This window comes from Canis lupus, chromosome Y (genome assembly GCF_048164855.1).
Source record: "Canis lupus baileyi chromosome Y, mCanLup2.hap1, whole genome shotgun sequence".
Lineage (NCBI taxonomy): Eukaryota > Metazoa > Chordata > Mammalia > Carnivora > Canidae > Canis > Canis lupus.
In genome coordinates, this window is record NC_132877.1 from 3,634,873 (window position 1) to 3,653,340 (window position 18,468).

The 18,468-nt window shown below is 44.5% G+C and overlaps 1 protein-coding gene across 11 annotated transcripts in view; it reads right to left on the bottom strand.

The window, feature by feature from the left end:
• LOC140629125 (neuroligin-4, X-linked) overlaps positions 1–18,468 on the bottom strand; it is a 369,817-nt gene that overhangs the window by 272,603 nt on the left and 78,746 nt on the right. For 10 of the 11 annotated variants that reach the window (XR_012026985.1, XR_012026986.1, XM_072818605.1 and 7 more), the window contains 2 exons: positions 8,152–8,319; positions 4,624–4,710 (listed from right to left, as the gene is read on the bottom strand). The gene's annotated coding sequence lies outside the window, so the exon portion shown is untranslated. The remainder of the gene's footprint in view (positions 1–4,623; positions 4,711–8,151; positions 8,320–18,468) is intronic. The other variant, XM_072818610.1, reaches the window with a different exon arrangement.

The following is an 18,468-nucleotide window of genomic DNA, read 5'->3' on the forward strand; positions in this document are numbered from 1 at the left end:
ACTGCTCCAGGCTAGTATATTAACCAGGTTCATGGGGACGAGGGGACATTTGGCCTCTCAAACTCCTAAGTTTTGCATTCCCCCACCCACCCCACGTCATGGTTAAATCAATTCATACTTAGGGACATCATGGAAAATCCTGTTTCAGCACTCACTACGGAAAAGGAAAGAAATAGGGCATATGAAAGGAACATTCTTAAGCAAAAGATCCTCAATCATCTGCAACCGAAATATATTTTGTTAATATTTACTACCACAGCACGCCAAGTATGACATCCAACAACCTGCCAGAGAAAAACAAAACAACCCCATTCCCTATTGATATTAATTACCCACTTCAGGGAAGCATGCTGAGTCAGAATTATGCTGCTCTCAAATTCTCAAACACACCAAAGATGGAATCAATGAACTCCCTGGTTTTAACTTTAGGAAATGCACTTGGTTCAAAAGTTTAGTGAAGCAGAAGAAAAAAAAATCACAATAATTGCCTGCACTTAATCAACTGTTCTTTTCCTTTTAGATCACAAGACAAGTGGACTGGGGCCATGGTAACATCAGTCAAGGTGGCTCCCCACGGTCAACTGGCTTCATTGTAAACCTGAGCCCTAACAGACACAGCAATCGGAATCTACTGCTACAAAAGCTAAAGAGGACACGTGCTGAGCGGTGTGTCAGCGGCCTCACATGTGCTGTGTGGATGGTCATCAAATCTCTCTCCGGTGACTAGAGATTCCACAGGTGCCATTCCCGAGTGCTCCCAGCCCCCACTGATGCATGGTCACAAACACCTGCTCTGTGTCTGAAAGGTTGTATGTAGAGGAGGCATTAATAGAATTCCCAAAGGGAAAACATCTATGTACATATGCATATATCATTTACATATGTGCACGTACATAATACACGCATACACGTCTATTATATGCATGTATGTACGTATATACATGTATTATATATACACGCATATATAATAATGTAGTATTTCCATTCGTGACTGATTTGTGAAACCAAGCTGTTCACCATCAACGGCCTTCCTACCCTGCAAAGAATCATGCCATGCCCTAAAGTATGGATTGGCAAAACTCATAGCACTTAAGTATTTTTGGCTTTCCGGGCCCTGTGCTCTTGAACCATCATTCAACCCTGGCATAGCCGTGTAAAAGAGCTGTAGAGGAAAAAGTCAATGCCAAGGTGTGGCTGTGTTCCAATAAAACTTTATAAAAACAGGTGACCTGCCCACAGGCCATAGCTGGTTCCCCTTATGCCTCTACATGTATTGAGGTCATTTACCCGAAAGCTGAGTTCATTTATGTCCTCCAGAGTGCAACAAAATTAACTTATGCATAAATAACTCATAAATAGTGTAAAATGATCTACTTAACTAGATACACTTGCCCCCCCCCCCTTTTTTTTCTATTCTGAAATAGATCATTTTGACAGAAAAGCAGCATTAAATTGGCAGGGGGGAGGCAGGCAGTATTGTGATGGTACAAAGGAAAGATTATGGGTTCAGAAAAATAGTTGAAAGGAAAAGGATCGAGGAGACCCAAAAACAAAGTATTTCTATTTATATGATAACATGTATAATAAAATTACGTATATTTACATTATTTATTATATTTATGTAAATTTTATATTTCTATATTTAACTCTGATCCCAGTTACTGTACCAAGTGGATTTGTAGAACTACTGTGTCCCTCTGAATCACAAAATATTTTTTTTTACAGATTTTATTTATTTATTTATTCATGAGAGACACACAGAGAGAAGCAGAGACACAGGCAGAGGGAGAAGCAGGGTGCCCGATGCAGGACTCGATCCCAGGACCTCGGGGTCACGTCCTGAGCCAAAGGCAGATGCTCAACCACTGAGCCACCCAGGCGTCCCTGAATCACAAAATATTTAATAAAAGATCCATTGGCATAGATAGATCTGTTGGCATACTGTGTTCAGAACTACAAAGAGCATAAACAAACTATCTCAGCATTCAAATTTATTCTTAGGCGATGAGTAGTCCTCATCAGGATCTTCAAAATACTCATAGGTTCATTTCCATATCATACTGGACTTCCCAACTCCTGGCTCATCTCTGGATGACTTCACCCGAAAATGAAAATTATGAGTCCAGAGCCACCGTGGAAGGACTTTTCCTTGGTCATCAGTTTTGAGATGAACCAAGCCATCTTGGGAATAAAATCAAGGGATTTCTAATGCTGGTTCCCCAAGACCATCCCAGATCCCTATAAGAATCCATCGCAAAGGGGGTTGGGGGCACGGGGTAACTGGGTGATGGGCACTAAGGAGGGCAAAGGATGGAATGTGAGCACTGGGTGTTACCTGCAACTGATGAATCACTCAACTCTCATTCATGGAGTTTAAATAATTTTTTTTTCAATTTTTTTGAAAAAGAAAGAAAATCCATTGCAAAGAGTCTCCTTTCACAGAGGTTACAAAACCAGAACATGCTCAGTCAACGTTGTAGAGAAAATGTGATTAAAGTGGCATATGTTGAAATTTTCAAGTATCAAGAGGCTTCATGAATGATCTGTCCTTCCTAAGGAGTTGCTTTTCTTCATTCATAATCACAGATTCCCCGTAACAGAGAGGAACGGGTGCCTGCCTCTCTATTCTTTACGTATATCAGAAGCCTGATCACCCAGAAATAGCTACCTAGCAGCAGCCCCTGATCAAGGCATCAGCGCCCCCCACCCCGATGCACAGATGTGGGTGGTTGGCCGCCAAAGCCTGCACCTCGTGAATGACCCTGATGAAGACCCACGGAGCTTTCAGCTCCCATGTAGACACGTTGAGAATCCACAAACACGAAAACTCCCTGCCGTGAGCTGTTCATCCAGCCACGCCATCCTCAGGATACAACACGAGAAGCTCCAACTTGGGATCACCCCTCATCCCGGCCACCCCAACGTATGATCGGAAAGCACGCCCCGATTCAGACGGGCAGGTAGGCAGCCTCCTGCACACACGTGTCCATACTGCCTGGTGGTTTCAAATGCAGATTGAACCTAAGTGCACATGGCCCAAAAAGTGAGAGGTCTTTCTAGATTCAGAAGTCCTCATTTTCCTCTCCTGATTGTGCACTTTATATAATGTTCCCTTTGGGTTTCATTATGTGAGCTGTCACATTATGAGCTGTGGCTCGTCCACGGCTCGGAGCGCGATGCCAGACCTATTACTACTGCTTCTCCTTGGAACCAGGACAGCCTGATTATATTAAACAGAGTGCTCCTAGCACAGCGGCTACCGAAATGATTATGACCGAGCTGCATCGGGCTGCCGTTCCAAAATGTGATCGTGTGAGAAGGAAGACAGATTTCCAAGACTCTGTGCCCCCGTTAGAGAGCAACGCTCCTCCAGGTTGAAAAGCGACATAAAAACAGGGGGGAAAAAAAAACTCACGGCACAATTAAGAAGACAAAGGAATTTACATAATGTGCTGTTAATGATGATTTGCTGTATGTGCTGATGAGAAATGTGTGTGTACATTGAATACCTTTGGTAAAATAACCTACACAAGCTAAAAATAATAACCATTTTGCCATCTATAATCATCTTCCAAATTTGCATGTTAATAACAAAAGGGGGACAGCGTGTGTCTTTGTTAATTAAGAAATTATCTTTAGGGGAGAAAAAAGTTTTATGGCAGGACATGGGAGAGGAGTTTAGAAATCCAGTTTGTTGGGAACAAGGATCTCATAAAAAATATGACCTTGACAATCTTGTAGAATCCAGGAATCCTACAGAAGTTTGTCACCGACTAAAGGTATGGAAGTCATGCAATGGGCTGTAAAGAAGCCAAAAGCCATTTGCGGTCTCCATGGTGGGAAATATTTGGAAGCTGTGCCACTCAAATTGTTAAGAAAAATGGTAGATAATGAATATGAGAATGATATATAATCACAAATACCACGTCAGCAGGGCTCGAGTCGACAGCTCAGCCATGAAAAGACATAACCATTTACTTGAAACACACGAAAACACAACCTTTCTGGAATTTAAGTATGGGAAGGAACGGGCCCAGGTTTCAAAGTGCGAAACGATTTTATTAACAAGCGCTCACATCCATATATCCCACCCATCTCCCCTTCGTTGGGATCTGTTGTCCAGATAGAAAGATCCCGTGGCCTCGGTGGGCCCTCTGCCTGGGTTAGAATATGTCTAGCATTTGGGTGTCATTCTGAAGGGACGGCCACCATTCAAATGCCCTCGTAGCTGGAGATGCTCACTCTAGATCGGAGTAGGCTTCCAGTGGCCAATGGGCTTGAGGGTAAATTTTGGAGCTGTTTAGACAAGGTGAGTCAGAAAGCAGAGCCTCTCATTTATGCACAGCTAATTAATGAGATATACCCAGCTGACACCGTGGCTATTTGGAGGAACAAGCAATTATTACAAAGCCCTGAATTTCCAACATGTATCATTATACGCGCTGCAAATGAGCTTGAAAATCACGGCTTTGCACTTTGGTTCGTTTCAAATAGATTTTTGAAGGAGGAACCCATTCCGACTACCACAGGAGCCCGAAAGCACGGCGAGATTTGATTTACCCAGGCTGCAAATGCATCAATAGCGGAAGTCAGCAGAAGCCAATGGGTCCTTCGGATACTCACCATTACATCGTCCTTCTAGGAAGACGCCTTTAGAAATGCCTCCACGGACATCCGCTTGACGTCTTTTCCATCTCAACACCTTTGTCCCTATTAAAACAAAAACAAGAAAGAGGTATGTTGGTCCAGCCCATAAAAGAGATGAGTGTGCGTGCTTCAAGGGCAATGTCTTATTGCTCACATAACTTTGCTTTGGGGTTGTTACCGGAAGTAGCTGGTAGTAGCAAAGAGCGATTCTTAACTGGGTCCTTAATGAGGCAAGCTGCTAATCATGACACAACACCCCTGCAGGTGCGGCTAACTGTAGACGCCACATCCCACCATCCTGGTCCTCGTGCAGCGTGACGATTTAGGATAAACAGACAGGTTGAGGCTTCCAGTCCGTGTCTCGTCGGTATTCATTTGGGCTCTGTTACATCTTGGTTGACGACGACAATCAATTTAGTGCACATCTACGTGCGATCTAGCTTTATTTAAATTAAGACTTTGAAATCCTCGAAAAATGCAATTCGTGAAAAGAGTCGATCCGTGGTTTGGAGATTGTTTGCTTGCAAGAAGCAAGCCTCAGCAGGCAGCCAGTGTTCTTCGCCTACAGCCAAGGGTCAGGATGGGCAAGACCAAACACTGCCCTGTTTGCTTGGCCCCCACTATGACAACACTAGTGTCTCTTCGAGCAGAAGTCACCCCCAGGATCGTGTAGCATTATTCTTGTCATCCCGACCTGGACTCTTCTCTTTAAAGGGTGATTCTCAAGCAACGTGCCGCTCCTTCTACTTTCAAGTGAGGATCACAACAAGGCAAAGTGGCTCCCTGTGAGCTCTTTCACAGAGTCTCATCTTGTGACTGACACTCACCATTTTAGAGCTCGAGGAAGGAGAGTAAGTGGAAAGAGAGACTACTTCATTTAATGCACTTCTCATGGTGCTTGAGGAATATTAGTACCAAGTAGATGAGGTCTTTGGGTTTCAAAGGCAGCAAGCCAATAGTGCATTAATAAACTGTAGGAAGGCAGGGTCCTATTTTAATTATGCTCTGATTACTCATAACAACTAGCACAGTTACTTCTTCTGGGTTTCAAGAACACTGTTGATTAAAATATATTTAGGAAAATGAATTCATATGTAACAACAATCACGACGGCGTTCAACATCGCTGACCCTTCTACAGCCGTGCAGGGTAGCTATCATGACATCTGTTTTACAGTTAGAAAAACCAATGTTCACACACTAAGTCATATAAGTCATGGGCTTCGAGGCAGACGGAGGCAGAGCTGAGTCTCCCTGGACGTCCATGACCACACATTTTACCAAATCGAGCGGCATCTTCAACTAAACGAACGATAGTGGCCAACACATATGTCGTGGGTCAGCATTTCACATACCGACTGCTTTCTATACTGACTCTTTTTATCTTCTCAAGAAGCATAGAAGGTAGGGAAGGGCGTTATCAACACTGGTTGGAAAAAGGGAATCAGAGGGAAGGCAGCCAACTAGCCCAAGAGCACGGAGCTGCAAAAGGTAGGGCTGGACTCACACCAGGTAGTTTCCCTTCCATCTATCTTGCTACACGGGCTCTGGTGTGACAAGGAATATCATTTCGATCCCACATTCTCAGTCCCCACACCGTGGGAATCTACAGCTGACATGGTTTCTGTCCGTGAGAAGGAGGCTATTTGATATTGATAGCAAAGACAACCTCACAGTGCATGAGTGATGCACACAGTAGGTGCTATTCTCACGCTGTAACATTAATACTACAACTTAAAAATTGGCGCTATTCCTACTTCACCCAATCCCAGGTCATATCTGGGCTCTAAACCGCAGGCCAGTGCTACATACACAACTGCAAAGTTAACTCCATGTGTGTTTCAGGAAAGTTCTACAGACATTAGTATGAATTATGTCTGACTGGCCAATACAGTTTTTTTTTTTTCTTGTGATGGGGCACAGAAAAATGTTCATTAATTATTATTTTAAGGTTGAGCTTTTGTTTCTTTCTGTTTGCTTTAATTTTGATGGCTCTTTTTTTTTTTTTAAAGATTTTATTTATTGATTCATGAGAGACACAGAGAGAGAGAGAGGCAGAGACACAGGCAGAGGGAGAAGCAGGCTCCACGCAGGGAGCCCAACGTGGCACTTGATCTCGGGTCTCCAGGATCAGGCCCTGGGCTGAAAGCAGTGCTGAACCGCTGAGCCACCTGGGCTGCCCTGATGATTCTTTTTTTAAGGTACACGAGTGAGACAGAATGATTAATCATATTAGCATATGCTTTCTTTCAAAATCTGATAAACCTAGCAACTGATAGAACAAAATAAATATTCCCATTATGTAGTGCTTACTGTGTGGTCGTCTAGCCCAGTTAAAGTCCCTGGAAAGAAGTCTGTTCATCTGTAGCTGGACTGAGCTGTATTCAAAGCTGGCCGGCCCCAGTCAGGAATGTTTCCACCTGTCCTGCGTCCCTTTCTCCCGTAATCTCCCAGTACCTCTCTTACTGGAGCCTACTCACCCCCGATCCTTAACGCACGTTGTACTACGTCTCCTGCTGTAGGAGGTTAAATACGTTCCAAATACTCTTAGTTTCTTCTTCATGGCTAACCCATTAGGTGCAAACCCACAGCGTAACATTCTCCCAGAGGGGTTTTTGTATGAGGAACTCAACGCTGAGGAGTCAGAGACAGGGAGGGACCCTTTACAACATCCATACTAATTATGCCACCTCCGGGTTAGCCATCGAAATCAAGGGACAATGCAGATCGCCAACTCTCGTCCACGCAAATACTCCATTTTCCTATGTGATTTCTGCTGCATGATTCACCATGGGACATGATGCAGGAATCCTTTCTTGTATTTGAAGCAAAATTCTAAGATGTAAGTCATGTGCCGAATAGCATATCTCAAAGGTTAAAGAATAAATTCTTTAGATGAAAATAATTTTTTTATCAAAATACGTCTTGATTTTACCATTACGTTTGCAGTGGATGCCCTATAATCAAACGCCTTAAAAGGCAGATAAATTTTTTTAAAAAGCAGATAAATATGACTACAAATAGCCGATTATTTTGAAAGTGACATGACATTATTTTTTAATCTTCGTTTTGACATAGAAACGACGCCCTATCAAATACTTATCATCTGTGAAGACTTACACTGTACTTCATATGTATTCATTGACATAGAAAAGGATCTTTTAATATAAATGACTGTTTTGTTTGTTTGTTTAGTCATCTCTGCATCCAATATAGGGCTTGAACCTAAGATCCTGAAATCAAGAATCACATAGTCTTCTGACTGAGCCAGCCGGGTGCCCCTAGGAAGGAATCTTTTAAAGACATACATGGCCCGCGATGATAGTTTTCAAACAGTCAAGGTGGATTAAAAAGGGGGAAGCAGTAATTAAAGCAATATTTATGAGTCACTAATATATTAGCAATATTAGAGTTCATGAATATGTTAGCAAATGTTACCATACAATTATATCATTTCGATAGAATCTTAGCATGTGGAGAACACATGAGTCAAAAGCATACAGACCTTTGGAGGAATACGAGGCGTGGAACGGGGAATGATATATCCCACACTAGGATAATGTTTCAAGGAACCCTCTCCATATACTTTCATCTTTACAACTGAAGGTTTGGAGGCTCATGAAGACGTTCATGGCCATTCCAATTCACCCTGGGTAGCAGGTCCAAAGGATACCTAGAAAATAAGATAGGAAGATCTAAATACCTTCATAAAAGGTACCATTCATACACCTCTGACTTTCCAAGAGGGCACTGACATGATTGTATCCCTTCGTACCTAAATAACTTGTAACAAATCTTGTCTAGAAATCCTATCGTTTCACTTTACAGGTGTTGGTTGAGCGCAGACCACAAATGAGATATGAGGCCAGGAAAGGAATTCTGAAGACTAACAGGACAACCCCCGTCCTCAGTGGACGTGTCTTCTTGTGAGGGAGGGCATCCTCAGAGCAAGTACTCATAATGAATTGCAGGAGCTCTTGTACCAGTCATAAAGGGATAGAAAGTGCCAGGGACACTTGGGTGGCTCGGTGGTTGAGTGTCTGCCTTCGTCCCAAGGGGTCCTGGGATTGAGTCCTACATCAGGCTCCATGCAGGGAGCCTGCTTCTCTCTCTGCCCATGTCTCTGCCTCTCTCTATGTCTTTCATGAATAAATAAATAAATTCTTTAAAAGAAAAAAAAAAGGAATAGAAAATGCCAGGCTCGGTGGAGGTGACTGCTCTAAGAAACTCTTAGAAGAGAGCCTTGAGAGAGGAGGATGAGAGGGGCCACGTGTCAGAGTAAAGCATACAGGAAGCAGGAGCAGGAGGTAGCCGCAGAGCTCACAGGGCCCTCAAGGGATCCACACCACGACTCAGCTCAGGGCTCCCAAGGCTTGGGCAGCACCCGAGACTGAATGTCTGCACCAGACTTGCACACACATATGCAAAAACAAGAGAAGACAAACTTATTTTTAAAACCTAAATATATTTCAGAGGTATTTAAAAATCTTTTGCTTATTTATTTGAGAGAAAGACAGAGACATCACGAGCAGGGGGAGTAGACCAGAGAGAGAACCAGACTCCGCTGACCAGGGATCTTGGACGTGGGGCTCAATCCCAGGACCCTGAGATCATGACCTGAGCCAAAGGCAGACGCTTCACCAACTGAGCCACCCAGGTGCCTCTAAAAAAGACTTTTTTTAATCCCAGGCTTATTCATCTGTTATTTAATTTTCTTTTGAGTCTCAGTGACCTACCAAATTTTTGAAGGAAAAATGAGGGGAATTTTCATTTTGGTAGATTTTTTGGGTAGCTATTAAAAAAATAATAAAAGGCATGCTCATGGGGCACCTGGATGGTTCAGTGGTTGAGCATCTGCCTTCAGCTCAGGTTGTGACCCCAGGGCCCCAGGATCGAGTCCCATATCGGGCTTCCATAGGGAGCCTGTTTCTCCCTCTGTCTGTGTCTCTGCCTCTCTCTGCATGTCTCTCATGAATACATAAATAAAATCTTTAAAAAAAAAAGGCATGCTCACATAAGAAGAGAATGTATATATCTAGGTTTCAGGGGGTCGCCCTGGATATTTCTAGATGTGTATATAAATGTTCAAATTGACATAAGTAACCTAATTTATCTAACCCAAATTTTATCTCCCATCTCTCAAACAGAACAATCCTCCAAATTATATCCATTTTTGAAAAGATGCATATTTAATAAAACATCTGTTTCTGACTTGGATTGGCTCCCAGTTTTATACAATGTTCAAATTGTTTAATTTTTAGCGTTATAAAAGTCGAGTGAAAAACAACGAGGAGAGAAATTTCTCTACGGAATATAAAAAGCATAACTTAAAATGTATATAATCAATTTTACACAATTCTACTCCTCCTGAGTCAACCCACATTTTGGACGAATTCAAGGAATTCATTCATTGTCCACATGGCTAATTCTGACACAAACCTTTACAATAAAATGAAAAAGGACTCAAGGCATCTCTTCAGCAAGCAGTAGAAACAAACAGCACAGCACAGCAGATTTATAGCTTTCATGTAAGACATTAAATAATTAAGCTCCAAAATCCTTAACATTCCTAAAATGTATCACTCTCTATTTTCTAGGCATGGACTAGAATGGGAAACGTGAAGCCTTTCTCTGACACTGTTTTAAAAAAATTTCAGAAAAAGAATTGTAAAAAGTCTAGGGACATGAAACCAGCAAAAAAAGAATAATATAAAAATAGCATCTAGAAATAAATCATCCATATATTGAATAAACTACACATTTTCGGTTAATCATGCTAGTTTATAAGTTCAATAGTTGATGAAGAACCGGCTTCCCTTAGGTGGAAGACAAACTTCCTTCTACAACAAATAGGTTAAAAGATCAAAGTTGTTCCCTCATACTGTCTCCGGCCTGGCTATATTGTCTAAGAAACTGCGATGGCTGCGCTGCTAACACTTGTCCACCACGTTCAACCTCTGGCTTTTCATTCATTCAGTGAACGTCCGCAGCGTGTCTTGTAATTACTCATTTCTTCAACAAACACCCAGGGTGCACCTCCTCTGAGCTGGACTCATGTGTTTAAGGAAAGGCAGAAAAACATTAAAACACACCTAAGAGGCCAAAAAATGAAAATGCTTTCCAATGTGACAGAGCGCCAAGAGGGGAGTAAGAGTGGGCTAATAAACGTGAAGACGGGAGAGCATGTAACCCACTTTCTGTGGGAAGAAGAGAGGAGGTTCCAGGCAGGGGAAGTGGCACAGGCAATGCCCTAATTTGGTACATGCTTAGTTGGATCACAAAACCAAAAGACAACTGGTATACCAGCAGGGTGGTAATGGGAGAATGCCATGGGGTGGAGCTGGGGAGGTGGGCAGGAGGCTCACCGTGTAAAGCCAAATAGGTCAGTATAAGGAATTGGGGGTTTATTCTAAGTATAACATGAAGCCATCCTTGGTAAAGCATTTCAGAGCAGGAGGGAGGAAGATAAGACCAAAGATAACAATAGGAAGAGCCTGCCTTACCATGTGCCTGTATTTTAAGGTACTTTACGTGCCTCACTAACTTATCTGTCTTGCTAACATCTCTAGATGTAGGTACTCCACATAATAACTCTCTTATGGATGAGAAAACTGGAACATGAAAAAAATAACTTTACGTGGCTAGGAAGCCTCAGGTGTCCTGGTTCCCTCGGTAGAAACTGATGAGTGCCAGAGACGAGGGTCCATCACGCACGCCAGAGTCAGAGGAGACAGTGCGCACAACAGAATGTTAGCCTCATGGGATGGATAAAGTATGGAGATGGGTAAAATGCTAGGGAAAAAATGTATGGGGCTCTGCTTCTGGTTCCTGGCACAGAGCTCCTAAAACCCTTGGGATTCCTAAGTGATTAAATCACTGGGAGCACCTTTCTTCTAATATTTGGCCTCTGACCCTGGTCCCTCATACAGAGCTCCTAAGTCCCTTGAAAGTTCTTGGGTAATAGGAGTGTCCTTTGTTCTAACGGGGCAAGACGTGGTGGGCTTCAGCATAGCTACAAAATGGGGTCTGGTCGCCAGGAAAACCACGTCATGGTTAGAAGCTTGGACCTTCCAGCCCCTCTCCATCCTGAGCGCATCCATGGTTGGGAGGGTGGTGCATCCCAACTCCAGGAGGATGGAAGCTCCCAATTCGAGACCCTCGCAGACCTCGTCCTATGAATCTCTCCACCTGTATCTTTTATATGATGTCCTTTATTATCAAATAAACTAGAAGACATTAAGGAAATGTTTCCCTTTGGTCTGTGAGCTGTTCTAGCAAATGATGCAATCCAAGGAGGGGGTTGTGGGAAGCTTTGATTTGTACTCGAGTCAGAGAAAAGCTGGGGACAGAGTAACTTGGGGGCTGAGCTGGTTGCAATTGTCATCTGCAGTGGAAATGGTCTTGTGGGACTGAGCCCTTCACCTGTGGCTTCTCCAGTTAGTGTCAAATTGAACTGAATTGTAGGACACCCTCTTAGCATCACAGAGAATGGCTTAGCATTAGGGGGAAAAACCGCACACATATGGTGACAGGACGTATTGAATGTGCAAGTAAAGGAGGAACACAGGAGTAGTTTTCCCAACCAGCATGGGAGAGCGGGGTACAAGAGTACCCAGGTAGAAGGAGAGCCTGAGGATGACAGGGCAAGAAGGCGAGGAACAGGTGTGGTGAATCCCAGCGATGCTCAGCTTGGATGGAAAACAGCTACCTGGGAGGAGAGTACAGGACTGAAGCGAGGATGGCTGGTTCAGGAGATGGAAGACCATGTGTGCTTGTGGACAGTTTCTGGACAGGATAGTCCTCTGATGCAACCTATTATTCAGGAATGTGGAACGGGCAAAGTTTTAAAAAGTGATGGGAGAGTATGAACAGCCATAGACAGGACAGGAAGCAAAACAGCAAATGTAAAGTGAGAACATGGCCATGGAAAGTAGAGATGTATCCCAGCCAAGAGAAATAAAGAGACCCAGAAAGTGATTCACACCAGGCAGATGGAGAGAGGGGATGCAAAGTACGGGACTGAGGGACGAGGGACTGAGTGCGGAAGATGCCTCTCCCGGGAAAACAGTGTGCAGGGAACGGAGCAAGCTTGGCAAGAGAGGTGATGGGCTGAATTTGGACACACTGAACTGTGCCTTTGGCAGAGCGTACAGATGAAGCTGTCCCAAAAGAGGCAACTGTGAGAGCAGTATGAAGCCCGAGGGAGAAGTGAGAGCAGAAAATCAGGACACGGGGGTCTCCTGGGGGAAGCACGGATGGATCACTAGCAGAGGCAAAGCTACGTGGGACAGTCTGGGAGCCAGGGAAGTGGCCTGAGGCTATAGAAGGAGCAGCAGTACCTGAAGAAGCAGGACGAGCAGAATCAGAAAGGAAGAGAAAGGCCATAGAGGGGACCCAGAAGGGAGAGTGTTCAGGAATTCAAGGAAGGATAAAGCCCATGGAAGGAGGGGCAATAACACATCAGAGTCTATGGAAAAGCTCCAAGAACGTTGGCTCTGCTGAAGGGTCAGCCACCTGCAGTGGTGCCCAGGGCAAGCCCCAGAGTCCAGGTGTGCTGTCGGAGTGGAAGGCAGAGAGATGTGAGAAGAAGTAAAGAACTGCTTGTTACCACGAGTTCCTTGTCTCAGGGTACGATGCATCAGGACATAAGTAGGTTTGTGGGCGGAGGAGGACAGTGGTGGGGAAGGTCTTGATAATGAACATGGGAGGCCGGTTTCAGAAAGAAAAACACTAAAAGACAGAAAATATGAAGGAGAGAAAAGGACATCCTTTCAAGTCCGTCTGTGACCTTATCACCACCAGAATGAACGTGCTCGGTGTCATTCTCACAGATCTCTGTAGCATCTGGCTATGTTGACCGGTTCACTCAACTTTTGAACCCTCTTTCTTCTTTTAATGAAAACAAGTTGACATATGACCCCAGGCTCGGATGGCTCCCCCAATACCTGGTTCTCTATGCAAGACGTAGCCCGCTCCCATCAATACCACCTTCCAGGGCTTGGCAGGAGTGTCATGCTTTCATTTCCTCGGTTGTCTACTACTGCTGGATCTCAATTCACACTATTAGCCTCGTGGCCTCCACCTCTAATTCCACCACTACCTGCCTCCATCAAATTTGCCCTAAAATTGACATTCAAAAATGGTTCACTTGAGCAAAAGCAGCAGCGGGTCTCCCCCATAGCCAGCGGATTAACATCTATCGGCCTTACCATTGGTTTCCACCATCTAATGCTCTGGTTTCAATTTAGTCGTCCAACACAACCACCTGCCCTTGAAATGACACTCAACCCATTCATGTGCATTTGTGTGAATTAGCACACGATGTCACATGCATGTATGTCATCGTTTGAGAAGTGCCCGTATCAACACTTGCCGCACGTCCGTATTGACTCCCTCCCTCCTTTGCTCTTCGCACAAAACCCCATTCATCCTGAGACACGGTTCATAAACAACCTCCTTTGTACATGTTTCTTTGATAATCTGGCTTCCAAGATGGCACTTGTTGGTCCCTGCCTCCCTGCACCAACACCGTCCCCTTTCCATATGGTGCCAAATGGGTGACCACCAGCATGTAGAACTGATGATGCACCACCTCTGAGATCAAGGTAGGAAAGATGAAGGTTTGCATCTTAGGCTCCCTCCCTCTCATCCTGTCTCTCTCCTCCCCAACTCAGGGAAGCCAAGCACCAATGTTGTATGACTGGCCCTAAGGAGTGGCCCATGTGAAAACGAACTAGAACCTCCTGCTAAGGGAGGGACACCTAAGTGAGATTCTCCAAAGCCTTCAGAAGCCTTCCACCCCAGTCTCCAGCATCATCGCAGACCCTGAGCCAGAACCACCGAGCTATGCAGCTCTTGAACTCCTGACTTCTAGAAAATCTATGAAATAATAAATATTTGCAGTTTTAAGCTGGGTTTTAGGGGAATGTTTCATGCAGTGATAGACAGATAACAAACCACGTATATGATACTGGTGCCAAATAAGATCCTAGTGGAAAATAAGATTCTGGGGGCACCTGGGTGACTCAGTAGGTTAAGCATCTGCCTTCGGCTTAAGACATGACCTCAGGGTCCTGGTATCGAGCCCCACATGAGGCTCCCTGCTCAGTGGGGAGTCTGCTTCTCCCTCTCCCGACCCCTACTTGTGCTCCTTTTTGCTCTCTCTCTCTCAAATAAATAAATAAAATATTTAAAAAAGAAACTAAGACTCTATATTCCCAAGGTCTTTATCTTCATCCTCCTTATGGAATGTACTGTGTGCATGTGTTGTAGTAAAAATCATTTCATTAAAAAAATAATAATGATAAAAAATAAAAGCATTTCATTGATCATGTTGTCTTCTTTACTGCAATGGTGATCTCCCTGGGGTTGGAGGTTGATGCTTAACTATATTTCTCTGTCTTATATTATCTAGTCTGATGACCCTCTCAAAATAAGGTGTGCATACATGGTTATCAAGTGAATAAATGAATGAATGAAGTTCTGTGCATGGTTTCTCAGTGTCTGAAGGCAAGAGAGCTGCATGCAGCCTGGAATTACAAGACCTTTGTCTGAGACAGAATGTGCCCTTGGATCCCTGAAGTGGGAAACAATCGGCTGCCTTCAAGTGTTTTGAATTATGAGCCAAGCATTTGGAAGCATGGGGAGAATAAATAACATGCAGCATATCAATGAGTTTTTATGGTGGTTATTATTAATCTTTACATCCCGCACAGTCCATAGCACATGGTAGATGCCCAATAAATATGCACTGATCGGGAACCTGGGAAAAAGACAACGTGTAAATCAGTAGAGCAAGACTCGATGTCAAAAGCAAACCTCCAGACCCAGAGGTATTAAAGCCACCTTCCAAACAGGAGAGACCAAAATAGTATGCCAGAGTCAAAAATTAAACCGGTCGTTTGTGAAAACATAACCTGAAAAGACCCAAATGCAATGGTTCTCAGAGTTTGACCCCCTAGATGAGTAGCAGCAAGTTGATGTGGGTGCCATCTTGGATCTACTGACTCAGAAACCCTAATGGGTGGAGCCCAGCCATTGTGCAGGGGATTCTGATGCTCAGGTTTGAGAAACAGTGCCCAAGGTGATGGGCTTCAAAAGCAACAAAGACTTAGGATTCAGTGCCTTTTTCCACTGACAGTTTTACCAACACTCTTATTCTGAGGACTGAAATAAAATGGGTGGGTATCTACCCTGAGCCAAGGATTGCATGGACCCGGCACTGAGGCAACACAAGAGTCCAGAAGTCATCTCGGTCCCTCATTCAGATCCCACGGGTCTTTCAGCACCAGCTCTGAACCCCTGCACCCTTCAAGCTCCAAAATCTGTCTCTCTCCCACCATATCCTCAAGTTGTTTCAACTCCCTCTCAACTGGAAGGTCTTATTTCCCTTGGAAGACCTCCCATGAACCCAACCCCAAGTCAGCGTCCCCTCCAAGGGATCCCCATGTCCTCCCGGCCCCATAAATATAGACTATGCCACACTTATTAATGTAATGATGTCACCTGAACTTAATGCCATCATTCGAGACGTGCCTCTATCCCCCACCACCAGACAACACTACATGCACCATGAGGGAGCTGATAGGCCTTCCTTCCCCACAGAAAGTCCAATAGGCACTAGTTGCTCAGTGCATGAAACATTCGGCAAAATTTCAAAAGGTTCTGACATTCACACTGATTGGGAGACAAAAGAAATGCCTATTCCACTCTATAAAGGTTGAGAAATACCTCAAATATCAAATTATATTTTCCCTTTCCTCAGGGAGAAAAAAGAGAAGGCATGAATAACTAGAGTCCATATAAGCCGGGAAAACGTAACAGGCTGCTCTTTTGCTCAACTGTTTATGATCCATGATTAGAAGTTGAAAAGACGCTGGGGAAAACCCATCCTGGGGTTGATTATTTCCTAAGACTGAGACACTGTAGTGGGAGAGAGGCAGACATAACGTGACAAATCATTCCCATGTCCCATGTTTATTTTTAGTGCAATTTAGATTTTTCTGCCGTAAATGCTGCCCTGTGCTTTTACGATCTAGCCTGACTTGCGATCATCTACATGTGGTCCAGGACCTCTGGATTTGTTCCAAATCTCACAATTTCCAGTAGCAAACCCCCTCTTGTCAGTTCGTATGCACCATTTAACCAGGTCACAATGAAGTTTATTCAGAAAATACATGGAGCGTGCGTATCACTAATCATGGCTTAAAAATGAGCAGTATTCAAGTCAAGAGTCTTAATTACAATGATCATGGCTCTGGAATCATGCAGAATTAGTTGGAAAGGACCTGGGGATCGGTCCAACCCACTCATTTTACAGTTGAGGACTACGAAGCCCCACCACTTCCCTGCAAAGGCTGTCATTTAAAAAAAAAGGAGGGGCCGCCACCCCTTTGCCCCAGAATGTGTGGTTCCTGCGATACGACGCAGTGGCATCCCTAAAAAGTCTGATGAAACACAGGGGACTCTGGAAGACAAGGGTCCCCCACTGCTGGAATGTGTCAGAGAAGCCAGGCAGGGCTAAGGGACGAGCATGGAGCTGGGCCAGGGGTCCGCCCTTTACCAGGCGCTACCCAGGCTGGCTGCTTCCCTTTGGTCGCTCCTGTAGACAGCCCAGCCTCTTGGCGGGATTCCTAGAGCTGCAGGGACAAAGTACCACAAGGTCGATGGTTTAATTTATTGTCTCATCAACGTTCTGGAGGCCAACCTTCCAAAATCAAGGTGTTGGCAGGACCGCGCGGCTCCGAAGGCTCCAAAGGTGCATTCAGGTGGCCGCTGGCCATCCTTGATGTTGCTTGGCCTTCAGAGGCATGGCGCCACATCTGTCTTCTCCTTGTGCATCTGTCTGACTTCTGCTTTGTCTTCCCGCCGAGTGCTCCCCTCGTAGATGGACAACAGTCATCGCATCAGGGCCCTCCTACCTCTCTCTCTGCAAAGAACCTTTTTCCAAGTAAGGTCCCTTGCGCAGATAGATGCTGGGTGTGAGGACTTCATTCTAACATTTCGGGGGACACAATTCGACCCATGACCCTTGGTTTATTTGTAAAATGACATGGTTGGATTCAGAGCGTTTTTACTTGAATTCCTGGCAGGAAGCCTGGAAACAAATAGAATGAGAAAATTGCACGCTGTCTCTCTCTCACACACACACACACCGGACACTGGAATTTGGAATTGTGGAAACAGAACATATGGGTGAGTGGCCAGATGTGTTTACTTTCAACCAGGTATCGGTCCACCCCTACAAAACCTACCTTGCTGCTTCTGTGCGTTCACACTGCGTTGACGAATGAGGCCAGAACGTGTGCTATCTGCCGAATTCACATTCACAAGTGCATCCGCTATCAGCGTGAGGACAACTGCAAGCCAATTGTAGGTGGGAGCCATTCGCATGCACACATCAAACCGTATCTGGAACAGTCGCATAATAAGCAGGTTTTCCCTTTTCTCTTACATTTTTTTTCTGGAGCCTCACATGTTTGCCTCTTCCCCTGTGTAACTAAAACTAACTTTAAATCGTTCCATTAGTTAGTTTGACTATTTCAGGCACGGCGACAGCCGCTCAGAAATGCAACCAAAGTTTGCAAAACGTAGGCAAGCAAGGGAAACGGTAGGCAGGGCATTTTACGAACGAGGCACTGAAGGCAATGGGATGACATTCGTCGTAGTAAATATAAATAGCGGAATCCGTACGGAAAAAGCACGGCGCGCACCCGCGCAGTCCAATGTTGCAGAATTAAACTCTTGATTCAGTGGCAGTGGATCATTCAGGCTTTCAGGAACCAGGTATGGAGTGCACTTCAAAGGAAGCACGTCAACACAA